Genomic DNA, 14,602 nt, shown 5'->3' with positions numbered 1-14,602 from the left:
GGGATTTAGGGACTAAGTTTAAGAATGAAAGGCGAGTGAGAGATGGATGCTGAGGGACACCGACAAAAGGAAGGAAGTGAAGGAGGTGCAGTGTGTGATTTAGTGAGTGGAGAGGTTAAGATGGGGAAAAGACGAGGAAGAGAGTAATGGGACATTTAGGAAAAGGTGGTGAGACGGAAAGAAAAGTGAAAGGTGAGAGAAGCGTGTGACGGGGCAGAATGAGAGATGGAGGAACCAGGGAGACACTGGAGATTTAGCGAAGGGAAAGATGGGGGAAAAAGCAGAATGAGAGAGAGAGAGAAAGAAAGAATGAGAGAGTAGTGGGAGATTTAGGGGTATATATGGAAGAGAGAGTGAGGAAGACGAGCATATTGTCCTTATCGGCCTGCTCCAGAAAGCCTGCTCCCTAATGGGGCCGGGGTGAAGGGGAAATGAGGACTAGGCCTGATGCTACCTGATTAGCCATCGACTCAAACACACATCAAAGGGAGGAGGAAGGAGTGCAAGGTGTGTATGTGGGCTGAAGGTGAGTCACCATCATCATCATCACCTCATCCAGCAGAACCACGAAAGGAAAATCACTCTCACTGTCCCCACACACACGTGCACGGACTCATGGCCATTTTCTTCAACCTTGAAAGGGAAAGCTGCTCTGAATAAGGAGATCCTCTAAATGCGGGTGAGGGGGAGAGAGGAAGGGAGGGGTAAATGGACAAAAAGGAGGTGGGGAGGGAGAAAGGGAGGGAGAAGGGAGGAAGAAGAGTACAAGGAGGGAGACATCAAAAAGAGTCATCATGCTCCATATTAGTGAAATAATGAAATTTGCCTTTTAGCTAATGACATCTCGGGACAGCTCTGTTAGTTTGCACATAAATTACAGCGGGCCGGACCGCATCTCACTCACTACCTCGGCACAAAGCCACACACACACACACACACACACACACACACACACACACACACACACACACACACACACACACACACACACACACACACACACACACACACACACACACACACACACACACACCCACACACACACACACAGAGAGCGATCAGTGGCACAGCGGCGACCGGTCGGTGTCCCTGTTTGAAATTCAACACTCTCAGGGACCTATATCCCTTTTCTATTCCACACCCTGAATTCATTACTGTCACACACACTTACACACCTATAATCATATTCATCACACTCACCGGAGCCTCCCCTACCTCTCTCCCTAAATTTCTATCCAAGGGAGCCCCAATATGGCAGCTGATGACCTTCATTAGTCTCCCCTTTTCTCTTTCACCGACTGTATTTCATCTTCCTCACACTGTGCGTGCTCACAGGCATCAGATTTTGGTTCTCTTTCTCTTATTTTCCTCTGTCACACACATTCAAACACTTTGTCTCACATGTTCTTTCATGCACCGTTTCCTGTGCCTTTCTTTTTCCTCTTTTTTCTTTTTTTTTTTAATCTGTCACTCTTTTCTCATTACTCTCTCTCTGTTTCATTAGCATACAGAGTAAGAAGATGGCGCTGGGGGTAATCTGCGGTGACAAAATGGAGGGCGTCATCAGAGGTCGCGGCGCTGTCATCAACCGCCAAGCGTTCCGCTGATGTGTGCCTGTCACACGCTCACACTCGTGCATGCATCACACACATTCGCAGTGCACAGGGGAGAAAGAAGCCAACATGTATCCGTAATCAGGTGTGACACATCACAGCGTAAATGCCGCAATCTCACCTGACAACCACGTACACACATGAAATGTTTGCGTTGTGGACCACCGCGACTGAAACAGACATTGACAGGTATCTGAGTATATTCTGGGATGCACATAACAGCGCCTTTAATAAATACAGCCGGTTTGTTTGTTTTTTTGTTCTAGTTGTTGAATTTATTACGGTTTTAAAGGATGTGGATGTGGCAGCTGTGCGGAGGGAAACGGACTGTGATTTCCTTTAAGCCTTTTTCCATCTTCAAGTAGCTCTGATAATCAGTTCAGTCGACTGACATCGTTTACTGAGACATTTTTATAGTCAATAAAAGCTTTTGTGATCAGCAATCTGTCTTCTTTTATATGTACATATTTACAAATGCAACGCTTCAGTCGGAACATGCTTCCAGGTAGAAAAGTCACGTGAATAGTACGGCCTAATTAATTCTCCATTCGCCTCATAGTTGAAGAGAACGTAAATAGCATTGTTTATCAGGAAATTGTGCTAAATGGCGAAAGAAAACTACTTTAGCTTCTTAAGGCTGATGACTGTTGCTACTTTAGCTTCTAATGTCTTCTTTGATTTTGCAAAATGTCACTTTTGCTGTAGCCAAACATGACATACCGTAATCCGTACTAAATGGCAAATTGTGATGTAGTAGTGACACAAGTACAGAAGTCATAAAGACAGTAAACTTAAATGTCACACAGAAACATTTGTAAAGTTTACTGACATTAGCTACACTTCCTATTAGTCCAGGTGAAACCTCATTGTATACATTTCAAAAGGAGACTTTAATTGCTTATGAAATTACCTTTTAATTTGTAAGAGAAACATATTTATCTGATCTTTTAAATGTTACAACCTTGCCTCAGGATTCTCAAAAGCAGTACACATGCTAACGCTAATGACTTAGCATGAGGTTTGAACATGCTTACTGCCTTTATGCTTATATGTTAGAAGGTGTTTGCAATATTAGTGCTGCACCGTTTTCCAAATATTTCCAAACAACTGTAGAGCTAAAGTCTTGGGTGAGTTGATCAGCTGATGGCCTCCGACTGATCTTGATTAGATATTGCCTCCTTATTAATATCTGCACTTGCTTCACAAGCTAACTGTGTCTCAGCAAGGTGAATTGTGATGGGTTTCGAGAAATGAGCGTTTGTGTATAAAGAGGGTGAGGAGAAGGGAGAAAAAAAAAGTGGAGGTGGGTACAAAAAAAGTGTAGTAGCCAAGGAAAGGGAGACATGGAGAGGACAAACAGAGAGTGAAGGATGGATTCCCAGGAGGCAGTGTTAAGTTGTATTGGTGTGTGAGCTTGTCACTAATAGTGTCCCTGCCATGGTTATGAGAGCTAGAAATACTTTGGTGCTAATAGACAGATTATAGAAAGAAACGAAGCATGTCCTGAAATCCTCTTAGCAGGACTTGAGCGTTTTATTTATTTATTTCCTGCCATATTCCTTTTCTTTCCCTCTCACTTCCTCTCCCTACGTCGGTGGCCTTGGCATTGTCTCGCTGAACGTGTTTCATGTTTTGTCTGACGCTTGGCGGGTAGTGTTGTCTCCCTCTCTCTCACACTCCCCTCTTTTTCTGTGTCACACGTTTTCAAAAGGCACTTTATTTATTGTCCCGGGGGAGCACTACATTATGCATTAACCTGTTCAATTATGCATTCATTTATGCAGCCGTTGCCTTATGTAAATGCACTTTATGATTAAACAAATTGTTTCGCTGTTTGGCCGTGTGTTCCCCACATTGAGTGTTTGCTAGTGACATCATGCAGCGGTAGCAAGAGACTCCATGCCTGGTGTGTGTGTGTGTGTGTGTGTGTGTGTGTGTGTGTGTGTGTGTGTGTGTGTGTGTGTGTGTGTGTGTGTGTGTGTGTGTGTGTGTGTGTGTGTGTGTGTGTGTGTGTGTGTGTGTGTGTGTGTGTGTGTGTGTGTGTGTGTCCTATGGGTGCCCTATTTAACTGGTGAAAAGGCCTCAGAGATTGCAGAAACACTTTGTGGGCTTCACTCGCTGATACCGATCAGACAAAGCTTTCCATCCCTAATGCAGAATGTCACTAAAAAGGCCAACTGAAAAAAAGGATATCTTTTTTAAAGGTTGTCGGCTTAGAAGCAAACTATTGCAAGGTCTTGTTTAGTAAACATTTTAGGAATTGAAATACTTCCTCTAAAACTTGTTTTTTCGCTCTCAAATAAATGTATAAAACTTCATTTAAATTTACTAGTCAGTATGCAGTCACCATCAACATTTAGTCTGGATCATGTATGACTCGTTTCAGTAATTTCAACTTTTAAAAAAAAACATAAAATGCATAAAAAATCCTTTCTGAGTTGCCGTACTTAGCAAAAGTGTCAGAAGTATGTTTCTTGGCAAAATGTCTGCTAAAAAAGCAAACAGTGAAATCACTATGGGTACCCCAGCCTGCCAATATTTACACTTTCATGAGATCAACTAAGTGGATGTGTGCCCAATAATTACCGCAGCGGTAAAAAACATGCAATCTTATAAGAGTTGAGAGCCCTGAAAGAACCGCTAATTCAAAACAAATCCCCTTAATAGGCAGTGTTACGAAAGGCCTTGAAAGTCTCCTATTGACTAAAGACTGAGAGTTGCTCCAGACATCTTAATCACAGCTATATATAGAGCTTTCCTCTATCTGACAAGAGAAATGAGCAGCCATTTAAGACAGATGAACTGTGTCTGGATGGCGGTGGACTTATCTAAACCGCAGCCACACCTTTGATCTACTCCAGAATCTCCTATTGCTTTCCATCAGATACAAAATATCTGATCCACTCACGCCACTGAGGAATGAGACGTTTTTGGAGATGAATGGAATATGCATTAAGACACCTTGGCAATACAGTCACTCCATTTTTCTGCCTGGCTTTTTCTCCTCACATGCAGCCATTCCTCAATCATGCGGTCGTAACACTGTAGCAGCACCACCTTCCTCCTTCTTTCCCTACTAACTCCCATATCTGGCGGGGTGTGAGTGAGTGATGGAGTTTTAGTGGACCCTGCGAGCGTCCTGTGGTTTTTCAGTGCCACACATCAGAGGCGGAGCATTAGCCCTCTGCATGCTTCGGGAGTTTGGCTTGGCAGAGCACCAGGCCCCTAACTACCCGAGCCCCATTCTCAATATGCACCAAATGATCCCGATGTCCCACTGTTTATATTTATATTCATTAACCTTTTATAAGGACGTATGTGTGTTTTTATTACATTCATTTTCAGAGTGTGCCCTGTCACAGAATGAGTTAAAGTAAGTTTATATTGGCTGTTTTGAAGGAAAGCGGGTTCCTATCTGCATAATAAACAGTAAATCTTCATTATCCAAACCTCAGAAAGACTGTACACACTCAACGGTTGAAGGAACAAGCTTAATGAAGAGAATATACACAGCAATGCAAAGTTATAGTCTGATCATTTTATACATTAATAATAAAGCTACATGGTCCTGGTGGGGATGCTGGAATGAAGGAAGCATGAGACATAAAGAAAGGATATCGCTGGTGCGTTATTCATGTAGTTTAATATATATATATATATAATTATAAATATATATATTAACTGGTGTACAGTGCATTATGTGTGTCTGAGAGAAAAGCTTTTTTCTATCCGCCTGCAGCCCATTTTGTAGTACTCGCAATTGCACGTACAGTAACTGTAATTAAAGACAGATGAGCGTTGGTAATCTGGTTTTAAAACCCTGCAGGGTCATGATTGTACATGAGTGTTTGATAGAGGCAAACATAAACATCCATTTATTATTTACCACATGATATTAGTATGCTGTATGCGATCAAATCTGCAGCACTGACACTTCTGACTTTCTCTGTGATTGCAGATATTTCTGAAGTTGCTGTGATAAGATTTTATGGAAGAGGATTTTAAAATGTGGCTGCAGACAACAGGTCATTTATTCTGGCCCTTGGCCCGTGGGTCATTAGACGTCTACACAGTAGGGGGGCCGTATTAAAAGATTCCCTGACACTATTTTTTCCTGAAAGATATTTTAGAAAAACAGCTTTATTGTGACTGAGGGCGTCTAAAGTCACTACGGTAGACGGATGGCCTCAGGCTGTGCCACACACTGTCTCTGCGTGAGTGTGTGTCCGTGTGTGTGCATGACCTTGTGTGTGATTCTAAAGATGTATCTCCTACTCTCTTGTCAATACAAACCACATCTTTAAAGCTTGGGGTTTTAATTATGCTGCTTTATTAAATAGTAATCATTGAAATGCTACAGAGGCATAATTTATTACATTTCTAATGAAGGCCAGAGAAATATGCATGCTCCACACATCATGCTCCAGCTAATTCCTGGACATTACATGTGGCTAATACACATTTGAAACATCTCTCTGGTGATGTTGCAACAGAATAATTTATCAAAACAAATGCTCTATGTTATGCTGTCCCTCAATTGAATGTGACCAGCACTAAAAGATGCAATACTTAGCCATGCAATATGCATGACATTATGCTAATGCACAACACTTGCATTCATTTATATCTGCATATGGTCATATGTTTGGTTTTATTACTTAAAGCATAGACTAACAATGTATAAAAGCACACTCGGCAGAAGCCTTTGCTGATTGCACTTCATTGACGAGACATTTTAAAATGAAAAATTAGTATGGAAGAAACTGCATTTGAACTTCATCAATCCAAATTTGCTGAAATGTCCACGTGATTCAGGAGAAGCTAAATCCTACGCAGCAACGCAACAGCATACTATACAATGATGTGTATTCATTTGCAGCTATAAGATACTGGAACCTGTTAACTTCACACAAAGACATTCAATATTTCAGTTTTATTCTTTTGTAGTGTGATCAATTAAGTATTTCAATATGCAATTTTTTCCGGTGCACAGTTTCTAATATTTTATGGTTTGAATCACCTTCAGAATGTTTTTGGCAATGAACCACAAGGGGATTTAAATATTCATATTCATGAATTTGAATCCATCACCTAAACGGATGCATCACTTGTTTTATTAAAAGCAGATCCGAATAGATAGCGCCGACTACTTCTTTTTAAAATGCAGTTCCAGTCAGAAGCTATAACGATATTAAATACTGCCTAAATGGATGTTTAGGGGGCAACACTCTCCCCATACACACTCATGTATTTTACAAACATTCAGTATGCTGGCGACACCTCAGTAGTCACATGCTCGGCTATATATCTGTGATAATGGTTACTATGCTGATGATCAGAGCTATTTACTTTAAATGGGTCATTATCAGTGGAAGACTCTACCTTGTGATGGTGATGAGGGCTTTGACAGATATATTGCCAAGCGGGAATAGGTGGTGATGATGAGCCACAGAAGTGTGCTACTATTCAACGCTTTCATTCTCTCCTTGTGTCTCTCCACCTCATCGTCACTTCACCTCTTTGTCCTTTGGTTCAATTTTCGAATCACAAGTCAGGAGCAGTCAAGTGCTGCCATTCCCCCGCACAACGGCGTGTCTCGGAATACTAAAAGGAGACAGTGGAAACGTATTAGTTACACAAAGTCTGTGCTGTGTTTTTATTGAATTATGAAGAATTTATGGCAGCAATTTGATCTGGTGTATCACTTTCAGCTCGGCTCTTGTTCTGCATGTTTAAGATATAGTGCAGCTCTTGAGTATCTGGCTCTTTGGGGAGTTGGCGGGGAGCAAAGCATGCTGTGTGATGCTCCGCTCATCCCCAATCACAGCTTTGAGTCTTCAAAGAAAATAGGATGACTCAAATTCATATTTGACACGGTAATAATAAAACTACTTAAAACTATAAAGTCTCGCCCAATTCCCCCATTTTCATAAGCCTGTGTTTATCTCCCCATTTTAATTAGTAAGTGCCATTAATTTCTGCTGTTGCTTTTATCGCCAATCATTTACAAGCACAAGGATGATCATGTTAATATTACCGAATTATGGAATACATTCCCTAGGTTAATTAGGTTGTTCTTTTTAATTAGAATGTAATTGTGTGAGTTGGTGTCTTTTAGAGGGGAAGTGCAGGCGGTGCAGAGTTATAACGTGTGAGACTGTAGGCAACAGTGCCCTCTAGATGTGAAATAGATAAGTGCATTATGGTTTCTGTGTGCTGAAACTGGCCTTTTTTAGTCAGCAGGATTGTTTCTACATTACATGTCATTTGTTAGACGCGTTTATCCAAAGCAACTTACGCACATTCAGTACTGTGGACAATCCCCATGGGAGCAATTTGGGGTGAAGTGTCTCAGGGACACAACGACATGCTGGCTGCAGTGGGACTCAAACTTGCTACCCCCTGATTCGAAGTCCAGCACTCTACCCACTGAGCCACAGCCGCCACTAGGATGACTATGTGGCTGCAATGCATTTGTGTAACAAATTTTGAAAAAAATAAATGCTCTACTGTTGAATGAATTATCAGTGAGTCATTAGTTTATACAATTTGTTACAAGATTATGCTGTGTGGTGCTAACATCTGAAAAGTTTGAGAAAGAGAAAATGGTGAGATGACCTCTCGTCTAAGTGTTCTGGGTTGTATTCAATTTTAAAATATGTAATGGATTTGTAGAGCAGCCTCAAAAGTATAGTTGAAACCTGAATGTATGAATAGTTTTTGGTTCCTTTAGTCAGGACTGCTCCCACTGCGAACACTAAGGTCAAGTCTCAAGTCATATTTCTGTTTAAAATTCTATGATTACACACATATTGCTTTTTCAAGGCCGATTCTACCATTTCTTTTTAGAGTAAATCTCTCAAAATGTTAATATTTCGGCAGGAATTGACAAAAAATGTGACTGAAACAAATACAATTTCTGTTCTCCATCACAATTACAGTTCATACCTCACAGTGTAGAGAAGGCTTTGAAATAACATTTAGACTGTGGGGAGACCAAATTGAAATAGGGCCTCGTGGTAGTTCAGGCGGGCAGAAAAGTAATTTTATAGCCATGTTCCATACACCATTATGTGTATCCACAGCCTATCTCTCACAATAGGGGGTCCATATAAACATTGGCGCTCATTCAGTCTGCATTCAACGAGGCTGAGCACCCTGCTGCCTTCGCTCCACAATGCAAACCTCCCCAGCCTCCTAATGTATTAGCACTTAGTTGTACCTGAGTTTAATGTGTTTCTTTAACATGTGTTGATGTATATCACATATTTTGTACCTCAGGGTCTGCCGGGGGAGGGGGGGGTTTGTGAGCTCAGGGACAGTCTTTGTCAAGCTTGCTGAGGCCCAGGAGGTAGATGGTAGAGGAAGGTGGTTCAATCTTAGTGTCCTTGGGCAGGATATTTAACGATGGCATCTCCAACGGTGTGTGAATGTTAGTTCCCTGATCAGGTGGCCCCTTGTCTGGCAGCTTCTTCCTCTGTATGCATGTGTTAGTTCCCTGATCAGGTGGCCCCTTGTCTGGCAGCTTCTTCCTCTGTATGCATGTGTTAGTTCCCTGATCAGGTGGCCCCTTGTCTGGCAGCTTCTTCCTCTGTATGCATGTGTGTGAATGCCAACTTGTATATTTGTAAAGCGCTTTGTGGAGTCACAAAGACTGGAAATGTGTTCATTTACAATCACAAGAGCAGAGCCATCACAAAACTAAAACATATATTGTTGCAGTAAATATAAATGTAATCAAAACATCAAATGAATCAATGAAATGTGACTTTTTAAATAGCCCAAACACATTCTTTGAGTGCAAGGCGAATATGTTATGTGGTTAGGATGATGTTGGGTAGCATTGCACAAAGACTCAGTATTTCTAAAGTTTAGGTAACAAGAAAAGTATTCAGGATCATGAGTAATACATCGGCACCTAGAAGTCCTGAGAAGTTTTCCGGCTTTCCATCTGTGGACATTATTCTGTACCTTTCTATATGTTTGTTTGCCTCCAACTTGATCATTCCCTGCAGTCGCTCTCCCTCCATCTCACTCACAAACAGCAAACAGAGGCGGCCACAGGTAAACAGCACACACTCTAGGCCAATCCTTCACATGGGGTAAGGCAATTACACACTCTGCATGTAACCCCACCTTGCACATTACACACACACACACACACACACACACACACACACACACACACACACACACACACACACACACACACACACACACACACACACACACACACACACACACACACACACACACACACACGGCTATGCACACACTCAGAGACACACCCCTCAGTTTCGAACCACCCTGCACACTCACTATTTCATCTCCCTCTCCCTCCCTCTCTACATGTCATTCTCTGTCACTCGCCTTGTGCAAAATTGCACTGAGGCGAGCTGCCACAGTATTGAGGAATAGTGTCATATACTGGCAATTTCCTCCCTAGGTGTCAGGCATACTTTACCTTAATATGTCTGCAGCGACTCTTAATAAAACAGTCTTGTCTATATACATATCTCTACCGCAGCCCGGCCTGCGCCACACTGCACACGGCACTCGATAGCATGCTGTTAAATATTTACCTCCGCTGAATGTCAATGTAGGAGGAGTATGTGGAGAGGAGACAGAGGAGAGAAATGGAAAAATGTGTCCCCGGTTGGTGTTTTAGCTGTCTGGATCTGTTCCAAGGCAGTCTGGGAGAAATTCCATATCAGCCGGCAGAATGTTTAAGGATATCATGACGCCATATCAATGTAGCCTGCTTGCTTGAGTGGAAAAAAACGATTGGGAGAATTGGAAATTGAAAAATAGTTGGGTATTTGTGACTCAGACCGGAAAGAGCAAAGTATTCAGATGCCTTGTGTTCATGATCTTCAAGCCTTGCACACTGTGTCAGACCTCAATGTTCTGACAAGCCTTTGAGTCAGAAATAACCAGCAGCAGCTCCCCTGCAGAGCGTATGGGCAAAATGTATCTACGCCACCCAAGACCGCTGTGGGTTGGGATTAAGCCATGCATTGCATGATTTCACTGCTAACCATGCTTCTTCTAGGAGACTTCTTGTTTTTGTCGTTACATCCGACACACACAGCTGTTTTGTGTTATTTTGTGTCTTTGCAGCTGCTAAGGATAGCAGGACTGTAGGGATGAGAAACAAATATAGACATTTGACCCTCAGTTCCATGGTTCTGGCAGACATGTTGGTTGTCACCGAAATCATATTGGTCTTGGTTTATGACTTGTTTTAGCTTGGCTTTCTTCAACGCTGTCAAATGGAGAGAACTGATAAAAATGCAATATACAGCATGTGTACATTCAGGGAGATAACACGGAGAGTGCTGGACATGTGTCATAGCTTTCAAAGCCACTGGTAAACTGAAATAATCCTGCTGTAGTTCCCCTGGATAATCGCTAATACCGTGAATTATTAACACATGGTAACCCCAACCCACCGTCCAACCCTTTGAACTCTGTCTCACAGCAGTATGCAATTGAGTGAAAGTCAGAGAAGTATCTCCTGGATGTTAACTATGTGGCAGGTGATCCTGATAATGATCATGAGCTTGAAGGAAGGAAAGCCAACATCTTCTTTGAGTGCAGATTTTCCAGCTCTGACTTAGAGGCATAAATATTCTCAGCTAGGGGAAACGGAGAAAAAGGAAGAAAAACGGCGGCTGGCTTTTTAATGACTTTCTGCACATTAGAATAATCTGTCATTTCAATTAGCGGGATTGTCATCTGTGAGATGTCTCCCGCTGCACCCACACACACGCATACCACACATACCTATACCTTGAGGTTGTCATCGGTACCCCTCATGGGAGAGAAGCAGTGGTGTCAAAGCAACCCCCCCCCACCACCACCTCCACGATGACACACACACCACCACCAACACCACCACCACAACTACACACACACACCCTCCCTAAAAAACAAAGCGAGGTTTCAAGGGAAATTGCTTGACAGCAGCTTAAAAGCCAGTCAGGAATAACTTATCAGGCGAGGGCTGCCATCGTGCCTCGCGGGGTCATTTCATTACGATTACCTTACCCTCCTTAACTCAAAGAGAGTGAAGAGAGAGAATGAGTAAGGGAGAGGAGGTGTGTGTGTGTGTGTGGGGGGGGGGGGGGGGGTTCAGGTGGTAGTGGTGGCAGGGAGGGGTAAACTCTTCAAGAAAGATAGATAGAAAGGAAGCCAAAGTTTCAGAAAGTGCTTAACTTTTACTTTTCTTCATTCCCACTCTCTGGTTTTTAAACTTGTCTCAGTAATGAGCTTACATCTTCTTCTTTTTTTTTTTTTTTTACTTCTCCCCGCTATATACAGTATGTCATTCACTGCTTCCTCTCCTGCAGGTATTATGGAACGCTTCAAGCTGTAGAAATTAAATAAAAAAACATTTCTTCCCTTATATTGTCTCAGGATTATAAGGTCACCATTTATACACAGGGGAACATATTTGACCCTAGACCTTATTTCCCTTAAGGGCATTTCCTGCGTTCAGTACAGTGAGTGCAGCAACCAGAGAAGAAGAACTTGCCCCTATGTCCAGCGCTGTAACTTCATTACACTTTTTGTTTATTGAGGATAACGTGACCCACTTTCAAGCTGTTATTACTTCTATCTAATTATGTTTTCTAGGCTAAGGAAGCATGTATTTCTTTTTGTTCCCCTTTCTTCTTCTGTACCTCAAGGCAATTAAGTGGCTTCCAGAAAAGAAGGCAGTATGGCATGTAGGGATGATGTTATGATTGCTAATTATGCTCTGATGCAGCCCTGAGAAATGCTCTGCGCTCTGGCTTTTGTCCGGCCGGCTTTGCCAGGCCCAGATAATATTTATGAAATGTAGACATTCTTGGGGCTAAGGCAGAGTCTTTATAATGGGAGACAGATGGGGTCTGCTTCGGATTAAGAACATTGACTCCACTATCTGTGGGAACACCTTCTCTCCGCGTGTGTGTGTGTGTGTGTGTGTGTGTGTGTGTGTGTGTGTGTGTGTGTGTGTGTGTGTGTGTGTGTGTGTGTGTGTGTGTGTGTGTGTGTGTGTGTGTGTGTGTGTGTGTGTGTGTGTGTGTGTGTGTGTGTGTGTGTGTGTGTGTGTGTGTGTGTGTGTGTGTGTGTGTGTGTGTGTGTGTGTGTGTGTGTGTGTGTGTGTGCGAGCCCCGTTTGCATCCGTGCGTACAGTATGTGCACCTAAGTGTTCGCTCATGTGTGTGTGAACGCAATTGTCTTTGACAGCCGCAGTGTAGTTATTTTTTAATGCATTTCTGAGTTATGATAACCATCTCGCAGTCTGCCTCTCCCAATGGCTTATATATCTGACAGTGGAAATGGGAATAATTGTACAAAAACGCTTCTCAATAACAACAAAAAAAAGCCCTTACAATTACATAGCCAGAGTTCATTTGGGCCAGAACTTTGTTATTGCCAACAACCAAAGCTATGTTTCCGTCTGAGTGTTTCTCCATCCTGATTCATCAGAACCAATGAACCTCCAGTGCCTCGTTTAGATGAGGAGATATGCAATACGCAGGCAAATTGCAGATAATATTCCCCTGACAGTGTACACTATAGCGTGTTGTTTACACTGCTAACATGCCATCCTAATCACACTCTAATGATAGCATGATAATTCCACTAGCACAAATGATCTTCAGGCCGGTTCAGCAGGCAGAATGTGGCTCTGTCTGTCTATCGTTTGCAGTTATGGAGATATAATTATGTCAATGTGATTCCAGGAAAGGGTGAGAGCGAGTAACGGCGTCGCGTTATGCTCGGTGCCGTGGTGGAAGTGTATTATGTGCGTTATATTCCAGAGTAACCATAAAATCAGATGATGGCTCTGGATTTATAAAGGTGGTTTCTCCTGGCGCTGATGTTAATGACACCGGGATATCAGCCGCACGACTGCCTATCACCCTCTGTCTTTCTTTATCTCTCCGCCATCTCTTTCCTTCCCTTTTTTCCCACTGTGCTTGGAGCTTTCTCACCTCTCTCTTCCTCTCCTTCTCTCTTCTTCCCTCTCTCCTTCCCAGACACCTCCCTCCCTCTGGAGCAGGGCTTGACAGGATAAGAAACATGTTTCAATAAGGCAGTCCAGGAAAGGAAGGATTGATAGTGAGACAAAGGAAGGCTTTACTGCAGTGTGTGCACGCACTGTATATGTGTTTCTGAGTATTTCTTTACATGCATGCGCTCCTGTCTGAGCTGTACGTCAGGTCTTTTAGCTGGAAGAGACAGAAAATGGAGTAAAACTTGGATGATTGCATTAGCATTGAACGGGGCTCAGATTCAACCAGCAAAACACTGCTTCCATGAAATACGCTGGCTGGAATTCATAAAGACACTAACACTCCAGACCTGAGCGAAGGAAATCAATATTTTTTAAAATATTTTCTCCTGTTTGAAGTACTTTAAAAGTGTTGGACTTCATCTACCCACACTCCTCAGAACTCCACAGTAAATTTAACTAAAACACCTTTATGCAAATTCTGCAGGAGTGTCTCCTACTTCTCCAGTGCAAAGAGCTCTAATGTGCAATTTTATGACACAAATCTCCAGTTTCAAAGACAAGAGAAACAAGGTTGAATTGTACCCCATATTAATACTCATCCTTCACCAAATTGAGCAGATGGAAATTAAGTGAATCTATTGAGGCCATATTAGTCCCATTTGGGTAAGTGTCATTGAAAAGATAGTGAACAGAGCTAAGTCGAATGACACTTTCCAGCTCAATGAATTAGGCACAGTTAAGGATTAGCCCACAATGGAGGTCAATTGATTAACAGTGTTAAACACAGTATTAACTGTTGAAGTTTGAATAAAGGGAGTGGAGGAGAAGAGAGGGCCTTCACAGGAAACTCGGAGGGAGTCTTCTTTGTTTGTTCGCTTCTATCACAGGTCAGGTTTGCATAATCGTGTTTTACCAACTAGCATGCTTCCTCCCCTGTTGAGATGCTGTTTCTCAAGTGTCAAAGTCTTGGATCTTCCTA

The 14,602-nt window shown here is 42.4% G+C and overlaps 1 protein-coding gene across 2 annotated transcripts in view; it reads left to right on the top strand.

Moving 5' to 3' along the window:
- The window catches only part of LOC307026563 (uncharacterized protein), a 117,352-nt gene that overhangs the window by 99,159 nt on the left and 3,591 nt on the right, over positions 1 to 14,602 (top strand). Inside the window, exon 29 of one of the 2 annotated variants that reach the window (XM_079662057.1) lies at positions 1,505 to 2,167. The exons of the other annotated variant lie outside the window; for it this stretch is intronic. The gene's annotated coding sequence lies outside the window, so the exon portion shown is untranslated. Of the gene's footprint in view, positions 1 to 1,504; positions 2,168 to 14,602 lie in introns of those variants that run through there. 2 annotated transcript variants of the gene reach the window in all.

Source organism: Notothenia rossii (assembly GCF_949606895.1).
Source record: "Notothenia rossii genome assembly, chromosome: 12".
In the NCBI taxonomy this organism is placed as follows: Eukaryota; Metazoa; Chordata; class Actinopteri; order Perciformes; family Nototheniidae; genus Notothenia; species Notothenia rossii.
Note: the sequence above shows the minus strand (reverse complement) of the source record. Positions and strands in the feature narration are given on the sequence as shown.